At 47.4% G+C, this 21,683-nt stretch overlaps 1 protein-coding gene across 1 annotated transcript in view; it reads left to right on the top strand.

The window, feature by feature from the left end:
- PGM1 (phosphoglucomutase 1) overlaps positions 1 to 18,831 on the top strand; it is a gene marked incomplete at its 5' end in the record, with an annotated part of 56,334 nt that extends 37,503 nt beyond the window's left edge. The window contains 1 exon segment of the mRNA NM_001082316.1: positions 18,810 to 18,831.
- Positions 18,832 to 21,683: the final 2,852 nt, after the last annotated feature.

Here is a 21,683-nt window from a genome sequence, read left to right as displayed (position 1 = left end):
AAGAGGCAGAACTCCCAGAATCTAAGAGAATTACTAGCATTTGGCTGGAAATCTTGAGCTCACTGGCATCTTATGCATCTTAGAACATCCATAGTCAGTCCATACATATAACACAGTAGTTAAAAGCATAGACTTGAGGACACATGAAGATGCCACTTAGGATGCCCACATCCTGTATCAGAGTGTCTGGGTTTCGGTTCCAGCTCCTTCATTTCTTCCTTTCTTTTTTTAAAGATTTATTTTATTTATATGAAAGGCAGTGTTACAGAGAAAAAGGGAGAGAGATCTTCCATCTTTTGGTTCACTCCCCAAATGGCCACAACAGCTGGGGCTGGGCCAGGCTGAAGTCAGGAGCTAGGAGCTGCATCTGGTTCTCCAACATGGGTGCAGGAGCCCAAGCACTTGGGCCATCTTCTGCTGCTTTCTGAGTACATTAGCAGAGAGCTGGATCAGAAGTGGAGCAGCTGGGACTAGAACTGACACCTTTATGGGATGCCAACATTGTTGGCAATGATTGGCAATGACTTAACCTGCTGTACCACAACACTGGCTCCAGCTCCTCCATTTCTCTTCTTTCTTTCTTCTTCTTTTTTTTTTTAAAGATTTATTTATTTGTTTGAAAGACAGAGTTACATCTGCTGGTTCATTCCCCAAATGGCCGCAACAGCCAGGGCTAAGCCAGGCTGAAGCTAGGAGCCAGGAGCTTCTGGGTCTCCCATGTACATGGCAGGGACCCAAGCACTTGGGCCATTTTTACTGCTTTCCCAATTCCCAGCACATTAGCAGAGAGCTGAATTGGAAGTGGAATAGCCGTGACTCAAACCAGTGCACATATGGAATGTTGGCACTGCAGGCTGCAGTTTTAATCTGCTGAGCCACAGCCCTCGCCCCCTGCCTCTCCATTTGTGATCCAACTTCCTGCTAACATGCATCCTGGGAGGTGGCAGATGACAGCTCAAGTACTCGACTTCCTGCCAGTAACCTGGCCTACTCCTGGCTGTTGTGGGAATTGGAAAAGTGAGCCAGCAGATGGAAGCTCTATCTTTGTCTGTCTGTTGTTTTCTCTGCCTTTTATATAAGATGAATATCAATCAATCAATCAATAAAATTTTTGAAGCATAGACCTGATAACCAACCAACACAAATTTGAATGCTGTGTGGGACCGTGAGTCTCTGAATAGTACTCCCCTCATCTTCAGAATGGGGGTGCGGAGGTACAGACATCATGGTGTAGCAGGTCACCACTGCTTGGGACAGCTGCATCCCATATCAGAGTCCCTGGGACACCGTGTTGCCTGTGCTTCCAATCTACCTTCCTGCTAATGCAGGTGGGAAACAGCAGATGATGGTCCAAGTACTTGGGTTCCTGCCACCCACATGGTAGACTCAGATGGAGTCCCTGGCTCCTGGTTTTAGCCTGTCCCAGCCCTGGCAGTTTCGCCCATTTGGAGAAAGAAGTAGCAGATAGAAGATCTTGATCTCTGTCTCGTGTGTGTGTGTGTGTATGTGTGTAACTGCCTTTCAAATAAAATGGAGATTAGGAACACTTATTCTGCTTTATGGACTTGAATGTTGCTCAACTGTAGAACTGTAAATAAAGCCAATAAGATCTCCATAAATAAATAAAACAAGGATAAAAATACTTGTAACTTTACAGAGTCATTGAGAACAGTGAGTGAGTATGGCTGTAGAAAGCAGTGAGCATCTAGTTCATGGTAAGTTGTCAAAGTAGGAACTGGGATTGTGTTTACAATTTTGCTTCTCGATTGTATAGGATAAACCCAAAGCTATAGTGCTGATATTTGTAATACATTTTATAGTTTTCAAGGCACTTCCACAAAGTCACTTGTCATATGGCAAAAAGGCAGCTCAGCCCTGTAGCTCCCCTTAGCCACTCAGTGTGGACTCCCCATTACAGGTGGCAGGATCTCTACCTAGAGTGAGATTTCCATGTTGCCGGTCAATAAGAGACTCCTACCCGGCAAATGGAACTGAGCTGACCATGATGAAGATTTCATTTGGAACATGAACCCCATGCCTGACACCTCTGTAAGTGCTCCCAGCACTCTCTGAGGTAGCACTGCCCACTTTACAGATGAGGTCCAATTACTCACCCGAGGTGACAGACACCACTGGCAAGCAGTAGGTCCTCCCCGACACTGTAGCTCCAGCCCTCCGGGGTTCACCACTACTTCCCGTTCTGTCTCCTACTGATGGACTACTTCTAAGCTACCTCTAACCAGTGGAAGAAAGATGTGCAGATGCCCTTCATCTTCTTATTAAAGGGGAATCCTGTGTATCTTGGATGCCAAAGACTCTTGGTTTGGTACAATCGTTCTCTCAGGGATTTTGATACCTGAGTGCATCAACCAGCCAGAAAATAGGCATAGGCCCACATTGTGAGATGCATGGGGAGGAAAGGTTGTGTAATACAGAGTTGGTGCCCTCAAGCTGCCTGCAAGATGAGCTGGGAATCACGTCTAGCACAAATAAAAGACTATAGCATGTATGTTATGAGGTGTGTGGGCAGTACTTGCTGTTAGAATCCATATTTCAGCCGGCGCTGCGGCTCACTAGGCTAATCCTCCACCTTGCGGTGCCGGCACACCGGGTTCTAGTCCCGGTCGGGGCACCGGATTCTGTCCCGGTTGCCCCTCTTCCAGGCCAGCTCTCTGCTGTGGCCCGGGAAGGCAGTGGAGGATGGCCCAGGTGCTTGGGCCCTGCACCCCATGGGAGACCAGGAGAAGCACCTGGCTCCTGGCTCCTGCCATCGGATCAGCGCGGTGTGCTGGCCGCAGTGCGCCGGCCGCGGCGGCCATTGGAGGGTGAACCAACGGCAAAGGAAGACCTTTCTCTCTGTCTCTCTCTCTCACTGTCCACTCTGCCTGTCAAAAAAAAAAAAAAAAAAAAAAAAGAATCCATATTTCACGAGCTCCTGTTCTAGTTCAGATGTTGGGCAAGATGCTCTCCAGCAGCCTTCAAATGAGACACTGTTCCCATTTTAGAGTCAAGGCAACTGAAACTCAGCAGAGAGAATCTGCCCCAGGTGCTCAGGTCCATGTGGTCGCATTGGGATTTTGATCCTAAATCTGTTCACTTTCTTGACTCTTTTCTTCCTCCACGTCTGTTGAATCAGCTGCAGACACTCCCAGTTCTGTGGCCCCTGGAATGGCTTCAAATATTTCCTCTTTGTCCCTGATCGTAATCAGCTGCTTTCCCTCACCCCACTCAGCTGCAGCTTGGAGCTAAAAGCTCAGGGGAGGAAGAGGGAGGTGGCTGGAGTCATGGAGAATGGAGGTGGGCATGGCTAGGGGCTACCCTTCCTCCCTCTATGGATGCCAGAGAGCTACCCCAGCACGTGTGCCCACTGTGGGTGTGGGAGACAGAACTCTGAGAGGCTGGGCAGCAGCACACGGCCTGGCTTCCCTGCGTCCCGGGGCTGATGTGGTCTGTGAGTCAGGCATGTTTTCACTGGGGTGTGGCATGAACATCAGGGTGGAACTGTCTGGAACTTCACTTTCTCCTCCGCCTTGACATTCAGCTCTCATGTCTGAGAAGCCATTTCCTGTTCTGGGATGTTCCCTGGGCCCAGAAAACAGCCAGGCTTCCAGAGAAAGCAGAAGCCAACTTCTCTGCAGCGCTGGGGGTGTCATTCCCTGGGCCCTTCAAAGCTAGGCTTTGAAAACTGAGTCCCTCAGCTTTCACTTCCTCAAAGCTCACCCATGGTGCTGTCTGCAGCATTTGATGTTGATTCATTAGAAAGAAGCTGGTCCTGGGGCCGACGCTGTGGTGTAGAAGGTTAATCCTGTGCCTGCGGTGCTGGCATCCCACATGGGCACTGGTTTGAGTCTCAGCTGCTCCACTTCCAATCCAGCCCCCTGCTAATGGCCTGGGAAAGCAATGGAAGATGACCCAAGTGCTTGGGCCCCTGCACCCACATGGGAGACCAAAGGAAGCTTCTGGCTCCTGGCTTCAGATCGGCCCAGCTCTGGCCATTGCAGCCCTTTGAGGAGTGAACCAGTGGGTGGAATACCTCTCTCTCTCTGTGTCTCTCTCCCTTCCTCTGTAACTCTGCCTCTCAAATAAATAAATATATCTTAAGAAAAATAAAGCGGGCCTTGCTGCCTAAGAATCCTCCAGAAAACCAATTGCCCTGTGGGTAAGAGACACCGCAGTGGAGGGAATGTGGTTGGATCCAAAAGCAATGACAGCCTTTGTGCTGGAGTCCCTGGCTTCCAGCCTTCACCGGTGCCCTCTGATCCACTCTCCGTATCACTGGCTAAGTCCGTGCAAGTCCAAAGTCCTCTGTGTAGCCTGCAAGGCCCCCGTGACCTGCCTGTCACCTCATCAGCTTCTCCCCCTCCACTTCCTGTCACTCATCCCATCAGCTTGTCTCCCTCCACTTCCTGTCACTCATCCCACCAGCTTGTCTCCTTCCACTTCCTGCCTTGCATCCCATGCTTCAGCCAAGTAGGACCACCTGCAGTTCCCTGGGATTAACAGGCTCTTGTCTCGAGGCCCTTGCACCTGTTGTCTCTGCCTGAATCTCCTTTCTCTCCCCGCCCACCCCCATATTCCTGCAGCTCCTACTAGTTCCTTGGGACTCAACCTAGACCTCATTTCCTCCAAGAAGCTTTTTCTGAGCCTCCAGTGTCTGGTTTGGGAGCTTTTCATAGTGTTCCTAACGCACCTGGGTTCCCTCTTGCGTGGCCTTTATCACACTCTAGGTTAATCACCTGTGTACCTTCTGTTTCTCCTACTGCACCAGGCAGTGCTGGAGACCAGGGGCTGCCTTTCTCACCAGTGTTTATCCAGGACCTAGGCTTGTGTCTGGCACATGGCAAAAACCTCATTAAATACTTTTGGAATGAGTGAATGAAACCTACTATTTGCATGCAGAGTGTTTCATTATGCTATGACCTTCCTGACCTATGAGGTAGGATTATCTTAATTTTACAGGTGACAAGTGACTTGGCCAACTTTCACACCTAGGGCCTGGCTGACCAAGAACTCTTTCATAAAGCTGTAGAGATTGATGGTGAGGTCACCCAAGGGAGAGGGGGGGATACTAGCCACAGATGGGAGCTACGTATCATGATCACTTGGAATAAAAATTTAGATGTTAGAGAGCATTTTATCTCCCCCTGCTACAAAAACTAACTGGGAGAGGGTACAGTGTGGGCAGAGTTCCGTTGAATACAGAATGTGTTCACTTTTCTTTTGGAGTAGAATCAACAAAGCAGGACCCAAGCCCTGGAGCTCCCCTGAGCAGATTCACAGAAAGGAGCCCATTTGGAGTAAGGTGGCTGCCCTGGCCCTGGGCCTGCCCCGGCAGGCACTCAGCGTGCACTTCCGGAAGGCTGAGGGGACCTTGCTTTCTGCTACTGGAATAAAAACCATGCTCACAAATTGGTGTCCTGCTGCATAAGAAGTGAGGTCACCATCGACAGGACCATGCCTCATGTCTGTCTGTCTGCTCTCTGGGAACTTTTGAGGCCTTTTGTTTGTCTTTCACCAAATGTGAAAAACATGAGGTTGGACTTGTGGCTGGGGGCTGATACCTGTTTTCTAGAAAGCACGCTTTCTGCGACACATGGAGTGCTGCTCCCCACAGGCAGACGGGCGAATTGTGCAATCTACAGCAGCTGCTTCGTGGGGACTGTTGTTTTGGAAACGTTCTGTCTCCACTGGTTTCTGACTTCATTTTTACACCATGATAGGAGGGCTGTTATTATCCAAGACAAAGAAATGGAAACTGTGAGAACTGATGTGGCCTCTGCAGGGTCCCACAATCACGATGAAGCACACACACCACCTCCATCCACCCTTGGGATATTTTTTTCTTTTTCTGGTTAACCATTGCTGTCTGGCAAAGCATTCCCAAATCTAGTGGTGGCAAATATTTGCCTGGTTTTCTCATGCTCACAGGTTCCGTGGGTCAGGAAATCAGGGCAGTGGAGATAGCTTGTCTGCTGTGCGACGTCTGGAGCCTCACCTGGCAATGACTCAGATGGCTGGGGCTGGGGTGGTCTGGATGCGCTCTCACTCTCATAGCTGGGATGACTCCATGTCTGGGTTCTGCACAGACTGTCAAATGTCATACCTACACGTGAGCTCTCCAAGTAGCCTGGGTTTCTCACAGCATGGTGCTGGCTTCCAAGAGCAAGCTTCCCAAGACAGCTAGATGCAAGCTGTGTCCTCCTTTCCTACCTACGTCTGGAAATCCTGCATCATCACTTTGGCCATCTCTAGTCAGTTACAACCAGCTTACTGAGGCCAGCCCAGCTTCGGGCGGGGGTGGGGGGGCTGCACTCCACTTCTTGGTGGAGGAGTCCCAAGGACACATTGTGGAGGTATGTGGGATGTGGGAGATACTGTGGTCATCTCTGGAAAGTACATACACTCCTCAGCTTAGGAAGGGTTTACGAACCAGTAAAGTAATGGAGAAACTCATTGTAAATTGAAAATATCACAAATCAAAGATGCATTTAATACAACTACTAATCATCATAGATTAGCCTAGTCTACCTTAAGCTTGCTCAGAACACTTACATTAGCCTATGTTGGAAACTACTCATCTTTTTTTTTTTTATTTAGTAGATATAAATTTCCAAAGTACAGTTTATGGATTACATTGGCTTCCCCCTCCCCATAATTTCCCTCCCACTTGCACCCCTCCCATCTCCAGCTCCCTCTCCCATTCCGTTCACATCAAGATTCATTTTCAATTATCTTTATATACAGAAGATCGATTCAGTATATATTAAGTAAAGATTTCATCAGTTTGCACCCATGTGGGGAACAGGGTCCGTCTCCTGCAACATGGCGGGGCGCCTGGGAGACAGACAGGTGCTGAGACTGTGGACTGAAACTAGCTCTATGCGTCTGATCTCCCACCATGTGGTGCTGAGAGGGAGTAAACAAATCTTGCACAGCTGCTTCATCAATTGGCTGATTCCTGATCCAACCTCTGATTGGAGGAAGGTGGCGTGCTCAGCGCACGGGCAGCAGAGCACGGATTGGTGGGAGAGGACTATAAAAGGGGGAGAGAGACAACATGCGGGGCCCCATGAGAGAATCGGTTGGAGAGCTCGTTGGTGCCGCTCCTCCGCGGAGGTGGGGGAGCGGCAGCAAATCCGGGAAGGACCGGGGAAAGAATACAGCGTCAGGTGTTGTTCTCCCGCAAGCCCGCGGAGGAGCGACACACCCACACAGAAACACAAAGTGTAAAATACTGTTTCAGTACTAGTTATAGCATTACTTCACATTGGGCAACACATTAAGGACAGATCCCACATGAGAAGTAAGTACACAGTGACTCCTGTTGTTGACTCACCAATTTGACACTCTTGTTTATGGCGTCAGTAATCTCCCTAGGCTCTTGTCATGAGTTGCCAAGGCTATGGAAGCCTTTTGAGTTCGCTGACTTCGATCTTATTCCAACAGGGTCATAGTCAAAGTGGAAGTTCTCTTCTCCCTTCAGAGAAAAGTACCTCCTTCTTTGATGGCCCGTTCTTTCCACTAGGATCTCACTCGCAGAGATCTTTCATTTAGGTCCTCTTTTTTTTTTTTTTTCAGAGTGTCTTGGCTTTCCATGCCTAAAATACTCTCATGGGCTCTTCAGCCAGATCCACATGCCTTAAGGGCTGATTCTGAGGCCAGAGTGCTATTTAGGGCATCTGCCATTCTATGAGTCTGCTGTGTATCCCGCTTCCCATGATGGATCGTTCTCTCCCTTTTTGATTCTATCAGTTAGTATTAGCAGACACTAGTCTTGTTTGTGTGATCCCTTTGACTCTTAGACCTATCAGTGTGATCAATTGTGAATAGAAATTGATCACTTGGACTGGTGAGATGTCATTGGTACATGCAACCTTGATGAGATTGTATTGGAATCCCCTGGCACGTTTCTAACTCCACCATTTGGGGCAAGTCCGATTGAGCATGTCCCAAATTGTACATCTCCTCCCTCTCTTATTCCCACTCTTACATTTAACAGGGATCACTTTTCAGTTAAAATTTAAACACCTAAGAATAATTGTGTGTTAATTACAGAGTTCAACCAATAGTACTAGAACAAAAAAAAATACTAAAAGGGATAAAGTATTACATTGTATTTCAACAGTCAGGACAAGGGCTGATCAAGTCACTGTTTCTCATAGTGTCCATTTCACTTCAACAGGTTTCCCCTTTGGTGCTCGGTTAGTTGTCGCTGATCAGGGAGAACATATGATATTTGTCCCTTTGGGACTGGCTTAATTCACTCAGCATAATGTTTTCCAGATTACTCCATTTTGTTGCAAATGACCGGATTTCATTGTTTTTGACTGCTGTATAGTATTCTATAGAATACATGTCCCATAATTTCTTTATCCAGTCTACTGTTGATGGGCATTTGGGTTGGTTCCAGGTCTTAGCTATTGTGAATTGAGCTGCAATAACCATTAAGGTGCAGAAAGCTTTTTTGTTTGCCAATTTAATTTCCTTTGGGTAAATTCCAAGGAGTGGTATGGCTGGGTTGTATGGTAGGGTTATATTCAGGTTTCTGAGGAATCTCCAGACTGACTTCCATAGTGGCTTAACCAGCTTGCATTCCCTTTTTCCCCACATCCTCTCCAGCATCTATTGTTGGTAGATTTCTGAATGTGAGCCATTCTCACCGGGGTGAGGTGAAACCTCATTGTGGTTTTGATTTGCATTTCCCTGATTGCTAGTGATCTTGAACATTTTTTCATGTGGTCTGTTGGCCATTTGGATTTCCTCTTTTGAAAAATGTCTATTGAGGTCCTTGGACCATCTCTTAAGTGGGTTGTTTGTTTTGATGTTGTGGAGTTTCTTGATTTCTTTGTAGATTCTGGTTATCAACCCTTTATCTGTTGCATAGTTTGCAAATATTTTTTCCCATTCTGTCGGTTGCCTCTTCACTTTCCTGACTGTTTCTCTTGAAGTACAGAAACTTCTCAATCTGATGCAATGCCAAATGTTAATTTTGGCTTTGACTGCCTGTGCTTCTGGGGTCTTTTCCAAGAAGTCTTTGCTGGTACCTATATCTTGCAGGGTTTCTCCAATGCTCTCTAATAATTTGATGGTGTCAGGTTGTAGATTTAAGCCTTTAATCCATGTTGAGTGATGAGCTTTCAATTCATCTCAAGGATCTAGAAAATCTGCAGGAAACTACTCATCTAACTCAGTCGGTTTTATAATCATGAATTGATTATTTCTTGTAATTTGTTGAATACTATAATGAAAGTAAAAAATACATGGTTGTATGGGCCTACTTTTGCATCATTGTAAAGTTGAAAAATTGTCAGCCAACCCATCATACCGAATCTGTTACAGTTCTCAGATTAGTACTCCTCCCTCAACTATTTTCACCACGATCATCCATTTGTCAATGATATAGAAATAGACTTGGGTTAATATCACATTTCTTTGCCCGTGACAGACATAATAAATCAATTGCAGCACTATTTCACTAAGGCCCAATAGGACTCCAGAAATCTCGATAAAATGTACTGGACAAAAAATACTAGGGCTGGTGTTGTGGCGTAGTGGAAAAAGCCACTGCCAATGATAGCAGCAGCCCATATGGGCACTGGTTCACATCCCAGCTGCTCCACTTCCCATCCAGCTCCCTGCTAATGGCCTGGGAAAAACAGCAGAGGACAGTGCAAGTACTTGAGTCCCTGATACCTGTATGGAAGACCCAGATGAAGTTCCTGGCTCAGCCCTGGCTGTTATGGCCATCTGGGGAGTGAACCAGAAGATGGAAGGTCTGTGTGTGTGTGTGTGTGTGTGTATCTATGTGTGTTCTTCTAACTTTGACTTTAAGTAAATAAATCTGTTTTAAAAGGAAATATTAACCCAATGCAGTGGAGATGTGAATAAAAACTATTTGTCATTTCTGAGAAATATTCCTGCCTTATTACTTTGACAAATATTTAATATTTTTTGAGTGCAAAAGCCTATTTAAAAATAGACCATGGGGCAGAAATTTGGCTCAATAATTCAGTTGTTGCTTGGAGCACCTGTATCATTTGGGACACCTGCATCCCATATCGGAGTGCCTGATTCAAGTCCTGCCTACTCCACTTCCAATCCAGCTTCCTGTTAATGTACACTCAAGAGGTAGCAGGTAATGCATCAAGTAACTGGGTTTCTGCCACCCAAGTGGGATTCCTGGGGCTGTGTCAGACTCGTGATGGAGTTCGGGGCTTCTTGCCTATACCTGACTCTGTCTTGGTTATTACAGGTGAACTCTGTGGATGGAAGATCTCTCTTGTGTGCTGTATTTCTGTGTCCCTGTCTGTCTCTCTGCTCCTCAAATAAAATGAAAATAGTTAATTAATTAAATAGACCAGACAATCCGTAAATTGATGAAAAATGTGTGCTAAATACGGAGAAAATTAGTGGTTACTATTCAATGAGATAAATTATAATTGACTTTAGAAATAGCATAAAATATTGATAAAGTAATTTTACGGTTTTTTAAAAAATCACAAGTAAATTTAAAAAGTTGACTCCAGCTTTTTCGATACTTAGGCTCTTTCCGTATGCCAGCTCAGGGCCTGAACTGTGACAGTCCCTCTTGCTGCACAATTCCTAAAACTTACATAATGCTTTTTTCTTTTTACCTTATTTGTTTGAGAGGTAGAGTTAGAGAGAGAGAGAGAGAGAGAGAGAAAGAGAGAGAGACAGGGAAAAAGATCTTCCATCTGCTGGCTCACCCCCTAAATGCCCGTAAGGGCTGGAGCTGTTCCAATCTGAAGCTGGGAGCCAGGAGCTTCTTCCGGGTCTCCCACGTGGGTGCAGGGACCCAAGGACTTGGATCATCTTCTACTGCTTTCCCAGGCCATATGGGATGCCAGCACTTCAGGCAGCGGCTTTACCCGCTACGCCACAGCGCCGCCCCCATAGTGTTTTTGCAAGCACTTCAGCACATATCTCACACTTCAGCTTCACAGACAATAGGTAAGTTTGCAGTAAACATGACATTTCGAAATCATATTCTTTTTCCCAAGTCATGCAAGTCACTACTGGTACTAGTATATTGATCATCTTTTAGGTACCAGGAAGCAATTTATTCACTTTACACTGGATCATTTCATTCTATCACAAACCAAAAGGTGGCTATTTTTTTTGCTTTTTTGTTTTTTTAAAGATTTTTTTATTTTTTATTTTTTTACTTTTTTTAACTTTTGTTTAATGAATATAAATTTCCAAAGTACAGCTTATGGAGTACAATGGCTTCCCCCCCCATAACTTCTACCCGCAACCCTCCCCTTTCCCGCTCCCTCTCCCCTTCCATTGACATCAAGATTCATTTTCAATTCTCTTTATACAAAAGGTGGCTATTATTGGCTCTTTTGTATACATGAGGAAATGGAGTTCTGATATATTAAATAACTTGCTTAAGATCAAAATTAGCAAATGGTAGAAATGGGATTTGAACTCAAGTCAGTTGTGCTCTGAAGTCCAAGTAAAATCTAGAACTACAGACAAGACCTCAGATGCTTCCTTTGGAAAATAAAATTTTATTTAGATCTAATTTTTTTTATATGGTGTTCTTGGCAAGATGATCATGTTTTTGACTGATGATGGGAGACACATTTACAAAGGAGCGGTCAAAGCTAATTTAAAATGGGAGCTGAGTTCAGGGTCCTAAGTGTAACCCATAGATCACCCCTTGCAGGTTGGCCGATTCTGAAGGGCTGTCGCGTCTGCATAGTCTCCCTGCCTTAGACGGGTCCCGGGTGTTCTGCCAGGCAAGTGCTGGCCACCCCAAGGACCAGCAGCTCATTCAAGACCTCTGCCTTCATATTTGTGTGTCTCCATACTCAAGGTAGACTTTATTTTCTCTTATATGTGTTTAACAACTTCCAAGAAATTAAAGATTATCTTCAAGATACCTTTTTTTTTTTTGTGAGTGTGTGTGTGAGGGGCGAGTTCTGACAGCAGTAACCAGGGACTCCCATTCCAGTGCTCACCACAGTCCCTGACCCAGAAGGGGCCCTCAGTGAGTCTGTCAGATCATGAATTCTGCTGTCCTCACTCCCACCCTGCAAGACTGTCCAGGCTTCCAGAGCAAGGGAACAAAGCTCCCCGGCTCCCAGCTTGCTCCTGCCCACACCCCCACTCCCCCTTCCCAGCTGTATCTCCAACCTCAGTCCAGCACTCCACAGTTTCCCAAGTATCCCATACTTTACTGCACCGGCCTGACTTTGCACCTGCTCTTCCCTCTGTTGGAACACTTTCCTCTGCCAAGTCCTGGTGTTCATCCATTCAGTTCCCCTTCTAAGGGAAACTGGCTCCTGCAGGAGGGGCCAAGGTCATGGTTGGTACCACGAGCCACGCTCAGTCCCTAAGCACAGCTAATTGGAATAGAGGTGAGCACCTAACTCAAGGGAACCCAATCCACTGGCTAGCTAGTGCTGCACAACCCAGGACCTACAGCTTGGCGCAGAAAAGTTCAGACTCTCTCTGAGAAGTTTGAAGAAACGCAACGTCCTTGATTTACCAAGCCAGGAGTCAGACCGCTCCTCTAGATGGCAATGACACTTCATACTTTCTTAATGCTTAATACTTCTTACAGATGCTCTCTGGAGAAGAGTGATGTCTTGCATTATAACCCTAGGGTCTAGTTCAATGCCTGAGCTACATTAGGGGATCAGTAGATGTGTAGTGAATCCACAAATGCAGGTGGGGAAAAAAAATTTCACGTTTCTTTATTATCTTAAAGCAATTAAAATCTGTCTCTGAGCCAATTTCACTAGGCCATCAGAATATTTTAAAATTCGAACACTTAACATTATTCATTTAGTGCTCAAATAATAGAGGCAATATGATTTGCCTTCCCATTTGCTATATGAAAAAGAAAAATGCAGAGAGTTTAGGTAATTTGTTCAAGGTCACCTTGGTAGTAAGTAACCGGGCCCGGATAAAACAGGGTCAGGTCAAGTCCTTGCTCCTAACCACTTCTCAGATTTTACCTCTGTCTGGATCAGGAAGTACTGAGAAGGAACGCATGAGATGATTTTCTCACTTACAGCTCCTTTCCACCATACGTTGTCCCTTCCTTTTTCACGTGTCTTCAACACTTATTTCATTCGTATGTAATTTATCCACACTTTTGACGGGCAACTTCTTGTGCTGTAATAATTAGCTCTAACACCTAGTGTGCTTGCCTTCTGCCAGGGACATTCTAGGAAATGTAGAGGAAAATTGATTAAATATAGTTGGAAATGATGTGTTTTGAAATATTAATTTAAGTTGCCATTGGTTTAAGAAGGGATTCTTGTTCGATGCCTGTATGCTTGCCTGCTTTTGAAAACTGTAATTTCTGAGTCAAATGTTCCAGAGAGCAGAGTTGCGTCCCAGGTCGCCCTCATCTGCAAGTCAAGAGCGTCAGTCACAGCGTGGTGTCGGTCCCAGCGCATCCGGGGTTTCTGCAGATCCTGCGCCGTGAAGGATCCCAAAGCCCAAATGGAGTGTTCATCAAAGATGCTTTGAAATGGGGCTGACTCTCGTCAGGCCCTGCTTAGCGACTTGGCATGGCTTTATGGCACTGCAGAGGGAAAGCACACTGGAAAAGTCCACACAATGAGTGAGTTACTTTCTTCTGTGGTCTGAGGGATGATTATTCTCATCCTCATTGTGCTGGTGAGGAAACTGAGGCACGGGGAAGCTGTGCAGCAGGCCAGGGGCAAGTGGCTGTCAGTGGCAGGCAGGCAGGCAGGCAGACTCTAGAGTCTTTAAAAATTGAGACACAACTCACAGAATTCACCCTCTTAAGGTGGACACTCCATTGGTTTGTGGTGGATCCACAAGGTTATGCAACTACCACCACTATCCAATTCCACAACATCTCCCTCGCCTCTGCCTCCCCAGAAAGCCTCGTACGCAGGAGCAGTCACTCCCTGTGCTCCTTCCTCAAGTCCCGGGCAGCCACAAATCTACTTTCTGTCTCAGTGGACCTGCCTGTTCTGGCCACTTTATATTAATGGAATTGTAGACCCTGTGGCCTTTTGTGTCTGTAGAGCGCTATGTTAGCATGAAGCCAAGGCCCCTGACTGTGAGCTCCACCAGTAGGGAGATGGTTCTTTTTATCTTTGTCTTCGTGGTGCTCTGAATTCACAATGAGTTATGAGTCCATGTGTGTAGACATTAAAGGGACTGAGAGTCTGAACTTTGCTGAGTGCTCACTGTCAGCCTAGCATGGGGCCGATTGCTTTGCAGAGGTCGCCTTGTTGTACCCTCCTAACACTCCCATGAGATCAGTACTGTCATGTCCGCATTTTCCAGACAGGAAACATAGGGAAGTGAAATAACTTATTGAACATCCCAGCTAGCAGGTGGAGAAGACAGAACTTGGATTCCTGGCCATGGACTTGAAGCATCACACTTCTAAACTGCATGCAATGGAAAGCCCTTAAACAATGACGTTGAATTGCCTATGTCTACAGTGAGAAAATGGAAGTCCATAAAGCGCTTGTAGCAATTTATTGAGCCCCTACCATGTGCCAACTATTACACCACGTGGGAGTCCACAGAAAAATAAAAATCAAGGTCCTTTAGCCCACAATGAGTTTGCCCTGTATCAGGTCTGTGTACATCAAGAGCTGTAGGAATGGAAGGGTGCAGGCACCTGTGTAGGACACACAGCCCCGGGCCTGAGTTAGCCTTCCTGTCTGCTGCTTGGCAGAGCAGATCCCGTGTGAGAGCTCTTCGGGTTTGTTGTTGCCCTTCCTCAACACCCTGGGGGGCTTCCGGGAAGGGTCCTGGCCTTGGCCTGTCGGCACCTAAGGTGGAGAAGGTGGCCCCGGCAGTGGCTATGAAGGCCTTGCCTTTGTCTCTCAAGAGGGCAAGCGGCTTCCCACTGCAGGGCAGAGTGCAGCTGCCAGCCAGCTCCCTGGGTGTTTCTGGCCTACTCAGGGCTTTGCTCTTCTCACAAAGACGGCTGTGTTGGATCTGTTTTCCCAAGTCAGATAGCTATTTGGTTTCCACATCAGAACTCAGTGCCAGCACTCAGCGTTACCAGCCCCGCCAGCATAGGCCATAGTGTGCAAAGGAATTTGAGTTCCTGGAGCTGGGTCAAAGAATGCACTCCTCCATGCAGGTGGGTGGAGGTCAGGAGAGCCTTTTCACACCTACTGCTAGCTCTTGCCAGATGTGGGCCTGGCAGCAGGTGGGTGCAGGGGCTATGGGCTCAGGGGGAGCCTAGGCTTTTTAAGGCCTTGTCACCTCCAGGAGATGGCACAGGCTGGAACGCAGACCAGCCCAGAGCCTGCTTCCAATTCCCCTGCTCCTCTGTCTGGGTGCAGCATGCAGGGCCAGGACACGCTGGGACCTCACCCACATGGAGTCGTTCCAGGAAGGAGGACCCTAAGGCCAGCCTGAGCTTACATGGTGGAGAGAATTTGTGACTGGGGCAGCCAGAGGCCTCAGAAACAGAGGGCCAGATTAGGCTGAGAGAGAGACAAAGATACAGAGAGACAGGAGACAGAGAGAGAGAAGCTGAACGTCTAAGCCAGAGCAAGGGTGCAAATCTAAGGGCCATGGCTGGCTCTGTTCAGGCTACAGGCTGGAAGTGGAGCCACAGACACAGAAGGTCAGAAACAGGTTGGGAGGGTCACAAATGCCAGGGAGGCTGGAGGCCAGGCAAAGATCCAAGTGGTCCTCGCAGGGCAGAAGAGACATCTGAGTTTGCCAGTGTGGGATTGGGCATAGCCCTGGGGCTCCACTACGGGAACTCCGTGTCTCTAAGTTGGGAGGGGCCTCTAAAATAAAAAAAAAAATAGAGAAGTTCTGGACTTCTTCCAGGTACCCCCAGGAGCTGATGGGACTGGCAGCATGTTCAAGGTAATGTATTAGCTAGAGGATTTCAGGACCCTGCCAGTGGGATGAGTGTTAACCCAGCCCCCTGAAAACACTCATGAGTATAAAATTTCAAAGGCTTTTTTCCATCCAGCACCCAGACAGAGACACAAATACCCCTTGTCATTTCTCCATGGTGATGAGTGTTTTCTTTTTTTCCATATTTCACCATTTGCTAAGTGTCCAGCCATATAAGGGGTCTTCAAAGAGTTCATGGAAAATATATATTATGAACAAGCTCTGCATGGATTTCAAGATTATTTTTGCACCAAAATAAATTTATAATTCCATTTTCCCATGAGCTTTTTCAAGTACCTTGCCGTGGGCAGTGAGCTGCTCAGATCTAAAACCTGTCTCGTTCAGGGCCAAGAGCTCGTCTCTCCAGGCCTCTTGGTTAGCTAAGGGTGAAGGAACTTTCCAAGGCAGCTGCAGTTCAGCTACGCAGGGGGACCTCGGTCTTCCTGCTTCCTCCTTGTCATTGGCCCACGAGGACGTTGCGTGCCCTAGTGCAAGTTTTACTGTGTGTTCCAGTGGGCCTTTGCTATTGTTTGTTGAGCATTTCCGGATAATGTGTGGGTACTGGGAGTTATTTCAGGTTGTCTAGAAGCTTCAGTCCTTTGTACTTCTACTCATGCAACCTCCATTCCAGCCTTATAAGAGCCAGTGTGATTACTTAAAAAGATCTTCTCAGGGTGGGCGTGTGTCACAGTGGTAAGATGCCGCTGGGGAGGCCCACATCTCATAGCAGCGTGCCTGGGTTCAGTCCAGGCTCCACCCCGATTCCAGTTTCCTTGTAATGCAGACCCTGAAGTCAACAGGTGATCGAGTCCCTGCCACCTGTGTGGGAGACCAGGGTGGAGTTCTAGGCTAATGGCTTCAGCCTGGTCTGGCCCAGTTGTTGAGGGCATTTGGGGAGTGAACCAGCAGGTGGGAGATTCCTCTTCTCCTCTCTCTGTCTCTTTCTCTCTCCCTCTGCCTTTCAAATAAATCAAATAACTAAATATGAATTTCTTTTAAAAAGAAGTTACTCAAAAACCATTTCTTTTTAAAATTTTTTTTAAAAATTTATTTGAAAGAGCTACAGTGAAAGGTAGAGCCAGAGAGAGAGAGCGAGGTCTTCCATTCCGCTGGTTCACTCCCCAAATGACCGCAACAACCAGAGCTGAGCCGATCCAAAGCCAGGAGCCAGGAGCTTCTTCCGGGTCTCCTATGCAGGTGCAGGGGCCCAAGGACTTGGCCATCCTCCACTGCTTTCCCAGGCCACAGCAGAGAGCTGGATCGGAAGTGGAGCAGCCAGGACTCAAACTGGCACCCACAGAACCAGCCCCCAAAACCATTTCAATTGAGAACTAAACTATAAAAGACTTCTTAACCAACACCTCAACTAATTAAGTTCTAAGACCATCTTTTAAAAAATGTTTATTTTTAAAAAATGTATTTGAAAGACAGAGTGACAGAGACAGAGGGTCCATCCACTCATTCACTCTGCAAAATGCCTGACAGAGAAAAGGAGAGAAAGAGAGAGAGAGAGAGAGAGAGGGAGAGAGAAATCTTCTATCGCCAATTCATCCCCCAAATGACTGCAACAGCTGGGACTGGGCCAGGCCAAAGTCAGGAGCCCAGAACACCACCCACGTCCCCCATGGGGGTGGCAGGAGCCCAAGTACTTGGGCCAATCTTCTGCTGCTTCCCCAGGGGCATTAGCCAGAAGCTGGATTGGGAGTAGAGCAGCCTGGACTCAACTAGCATTCCAGTATGGGAATGGTAGCATTGCGAGCCTAGGCTTAACCCACTGTGCCACAATGCTGGACCCAAAAATCACCTACTTTTAAAAAAGTTTTGTTTTAATTTCTGGTTTTTCATTTTCACATAACTTTTCAGTGACTTTTCATAGCTTTCTATTCATTATGTTATTGTTTTCTCTCTCTCTCTCTTTTTTTTTTTTTTTTTTAGTATTCCACAATCTTTCCCATTTCTCTTCTATAAGCATCTCTCTTTTTCCTTGGAGGAAACTCCACCCATATTCTATATGGCCCTGGGCTGTCAGTAGTAGTCCCTGACCCTCCTTTCTTTTCCCTTCACTGCCGTTCTAGCCACAGGGGTAGGACCACAGCCCAGGATCGGCCAATCACCATCCCACATCCCTGTGGACAGTGATTTGTCCAATGGGTGGGCATTTGACTCTCAAGTTGGACCAATCACTCCTACCCCCACAGCTCTTCTCCTCTCTTCCAGTGATCCATCAGTACAGAATTTCTTTCCCTTGTTCAAATGTGCTCGGCTCCTTCTTGTCTCTTGCTCACAAATATTGTTTTCCTAAATTGCTTTCCTGGCTTACTCCAACACATTGTCCAGGTGCCCGTTTGTAGACTGTGTCCTTCCCAAGACATCTCTAAGACTGCTGGACTCGTCCAGGGCTCCCCAACCTCCCCTCCTACAGCCCCTTGTGCTTTTCCTCCTAAGTGTCCATCACAGGAATAATCAACACATTCTTTGTTTACAGTGAGACAATTCTTGGTTTATAGTCCATCTTCTCCACTGGACCGTGAGCTCCCTGAAATTAGGGACCATTTGTTCTGATCCTCACTGGGTACTTGGTGCCTAGCACAGTATTTGGCTCAAAATAGGTGCCCAGTCAATATTTGCCAAATTAAAAAAGCATGCATGAGTGAGTGTTTCGCTTGGAAGCCCTTGTGTTTGATCTCCAGGGACTCTGTTGACTAATAAACACTGGCAGCCCTGATTCACAGAGTGAGCGTGGAGGGCTCCCTGGGGAAGCAGACGGTGTCACCAGCCGTCTCATCAGGCTGTCTGAGCCGGGTTTCTGTGTGAGCAGGCCAGAGTGGACCTGGCTCCCGGGAGATGGCAGTGTTGCATAGGTTCTGACTCACCCACCCTCCCAGAATCCCTTCTCTGAGGCCTGGGAGATACCGGGCTGGGCCTTGACCTGTCAAGACACAGAAGATACGTCCATGGCTCTTTGAAAGAGCTGTGAGTGTTCAGGCAGCTGTGAAGCAGCGCCTTTGTTCCCGCGACTGTCCCCAAGCCAAGATAAACACCCCCACCCCACCCCCACCCCCCACTATTGATGGATTTGGTTCCGTCCTCTGCTCGACAAATCTGCTTTCCCAAAAGTGGCTCAAGGCTTCCTCTCAGCCTCTAGGCTTTAAGATGTCCTGGGAGAAAAGTCTCAGGCCCCAGGGCTGGTACCTCCTGGGGCTGTGGAAGTCTCACTACTCATGAGTTCTTTCCCAAATGTAGCTGGTTACTGCGAATGTAAACTCACACAGTTACCCACATGGTGTGCACGTGGACAGTCTCTGTTCATACCATGACTCAGCAGAAGCACCTTACCTGCTCTCAGTAAGAGGGTGGCAATGTCTGCCTCTCAGGTTTGTGCTGTGTGGAGTCAGCAGTGTGGAAGCCCCTGGCACCAAACTGGGAACAGAGTGGTGGCTTAGCAAAAAAAATGCAGATTCTCTTCCCTCCACCCCTCATCCTCCTGTCCCTGCTGCCATCAGCCCAAGGTGAATTCTGTGAGAGAGCATCATCAGCAAGTTCTTAACAGTGAATATCGGAAACAACACCTGCGTCACTCCTCCCAGGCACCTTCCGTCCTCAGTGTGACGATGGGCTTTTGCCAGATTAAAAAGTGTCCCTGGTCATTGGAACACACAACCATCAATTATCCAAGTCCCTGGGCTCCTGCTGCTGCCCTCTATGGGACCCCAGGCCCTCCTGGGAATTCTCAGGTTCACCATGGCCTTGGCTCCTTTTCAGCCTGCTTCCTTCTGTTAGAGCATCTGGGCCGTAGCTCCGGAAGCGTCTGGCCCTGAGGCTGGGGCTCTTATCTCCGACTTCATGAGCCCCCATCCCTGCCATGTCAGAACCCATTAGCGACCACTCTGCTGAGGCTTTGAAGGAGTAGCCGGTTCGTAGAGGGAAGGGCTTGTGCCAAGCCGGGCCAGATGGAGTAAGTAATGAAGGCCCCAGATTAATCTCCCCCGTCTCTTTTTTTCCAATATGAAGGCTCAACCGAGAGCTTGGGAGTCTCAAGACAAATTACACTTGTCAGCCTCAAAGCAGAAATTCCCTTCCAAGCCAGGATGTTTGCGCTTTCTCTTCTCTTTCCTCATCTCCTCCCTCTCCCCTGAAATAGAAAACTGGAGAAAAAATGGGGTGTACATGAAATGTTATGACATCTTTGCATCATTGTAATAATAAGAGTTCCACTGAACATTTACTGTGTACTGAGCAGTGGGCGCAGTCCTCTGTATGCATTCAACTCATTTGTGCCTCATCGTGACCCTACCAGATAGGTACGTACTGGTGTCCCCATTTTGGGGATTAGGAAACCAAGGCTCAGAGAGGATGACTGACTCAAAGTCACACAGTTAGTAAGCTGTAGAGCAAGGATTCATGCCCTGGCTTGTGCTTCTGCAGCCGCTACACCAGTCACTTCCTTCCATCTTTGGAGCTACTAATCTATGACTCAAGTCTTTGCCTAAAGGGCCAAGCCAGTTCTGGAGACAGGGATACAGTGTCCTGCTCTTTCTCATTGTCAGAATCCTCCCTGGAGTCTTCCTCTGAGAGCCACCAGTAAGCATTAGGTTCCAGAAGAGCACAGCCCAAGGAGTATTTCAAGAAACCTTAGCCCTGCATTGGGTGTTCAGCTTAGCGGAATGCCCGGGTTTGACTCCCAGCTCTGGCTTCTAGTGTCAGCTTCCTGCCAGGGCAGGCCCCGGGAGGCAGCAGGTGACTGCTCAAGTAGTTGGGTCTCTGTTACCCTGATGTGGGGACCTTGATTGAGTTCCTGCTTTGTGCTTTGCCCAGCCCCTGCCATTCTAGGTATCTGAGCAGTGAACCAGAGGGGTACTCTGTCTGTTTGCCTTTCTATCTCTCTCTCTTAAATAAAATTAACAAAATTTTTTTTAACAGTAGCCTTTGAAATAGGTGGGGACAAATATCCTGTGACTAAATACATTTGGGAACCACTACATAGAATTGGTTCCTCCCCAGTCATAAGGCATTAGAGCAAGTGAGACGTTCTAAGATGCCTTCATAATGGAGAAATTCAATGGACTTTGGGTTCCCACTGTCTCCCAAATTTTTCGACCCAGTCTGTTTTCCAAGGCACATCTGGGAACAGCCATGGAAGTGAGCTCTTGGAGGACTCTGCCCTAGAGCGTTGCTACATAAAAGGCAAGGAACCCCAGGTGCTCCTGTGCTTGGAGCAGCAAAACAACATTGCCTGGAGCTCACTAGAAATGTGGACTCTCAGCCCACACTCCAGACCCCACTAAACCTCCAAGTCATGTGAAGGCACCTACATCTGAGAAACCCAACTCTAGACTGCAGTGTAACCAAAATAAGGTCAGTAGAGCAGCTGGCTCACTAAGTAGACGTGTGTCATCAGTCACCTATTGTCTTTCAAGCTTTCTTTCTTAGTTGATTTATGAGAGAGAGAGAGAGAGAGTTTCCCCTCTGCCGATTCACTCCCCACATGCTCTCAGCAGCCAGTATTGGGCCAAGCTGAAGCCAGGAGCCAGGGATTCAATCTAGGTCTCCCATGTGGGCGACAGGGACCCAAATACTTGAGCCATTACCTGCTGTTTCCCAAGGTATGCATAGCGGGAGACTGGAATCAAAATGGAGTCAGGCACTCTGATATGGAATGGAACATCCTAGTTGGCAGCTTAACCTGTATGCCCATTGCCTCTCCCAGCCACCCGACCTTGGAATGATGTCAACGCGAATTTTGTATATTTGGAAAACCAAATTAGAGAAGAAGGAACCATTTTTCCTTTTTC

The sequence above is a fragment of the Oryctolagus cuniculus genome, chromosome 7 (assembly GCF_051225735.1).
Source record: "Oryctolagus cuniculus isolate XC-2025 breed Fujian yellow rabbit chromosome 7, ASM5122573v1, whole genome shotgun sequence".
NCBI classification, from domain to species: domain Eukaryota; kingdom Metazoa; phylum Chordata; class Mammalia; order Lagomorpha; family Leporidae; genus Oryctolagus; species Oryctolagus cuniculus.
The sequence above is the reverse complement of the archived record's forward strand: the minus strand, read 5'-3'. Positions and strand labels throughout refer to the sequence as shown.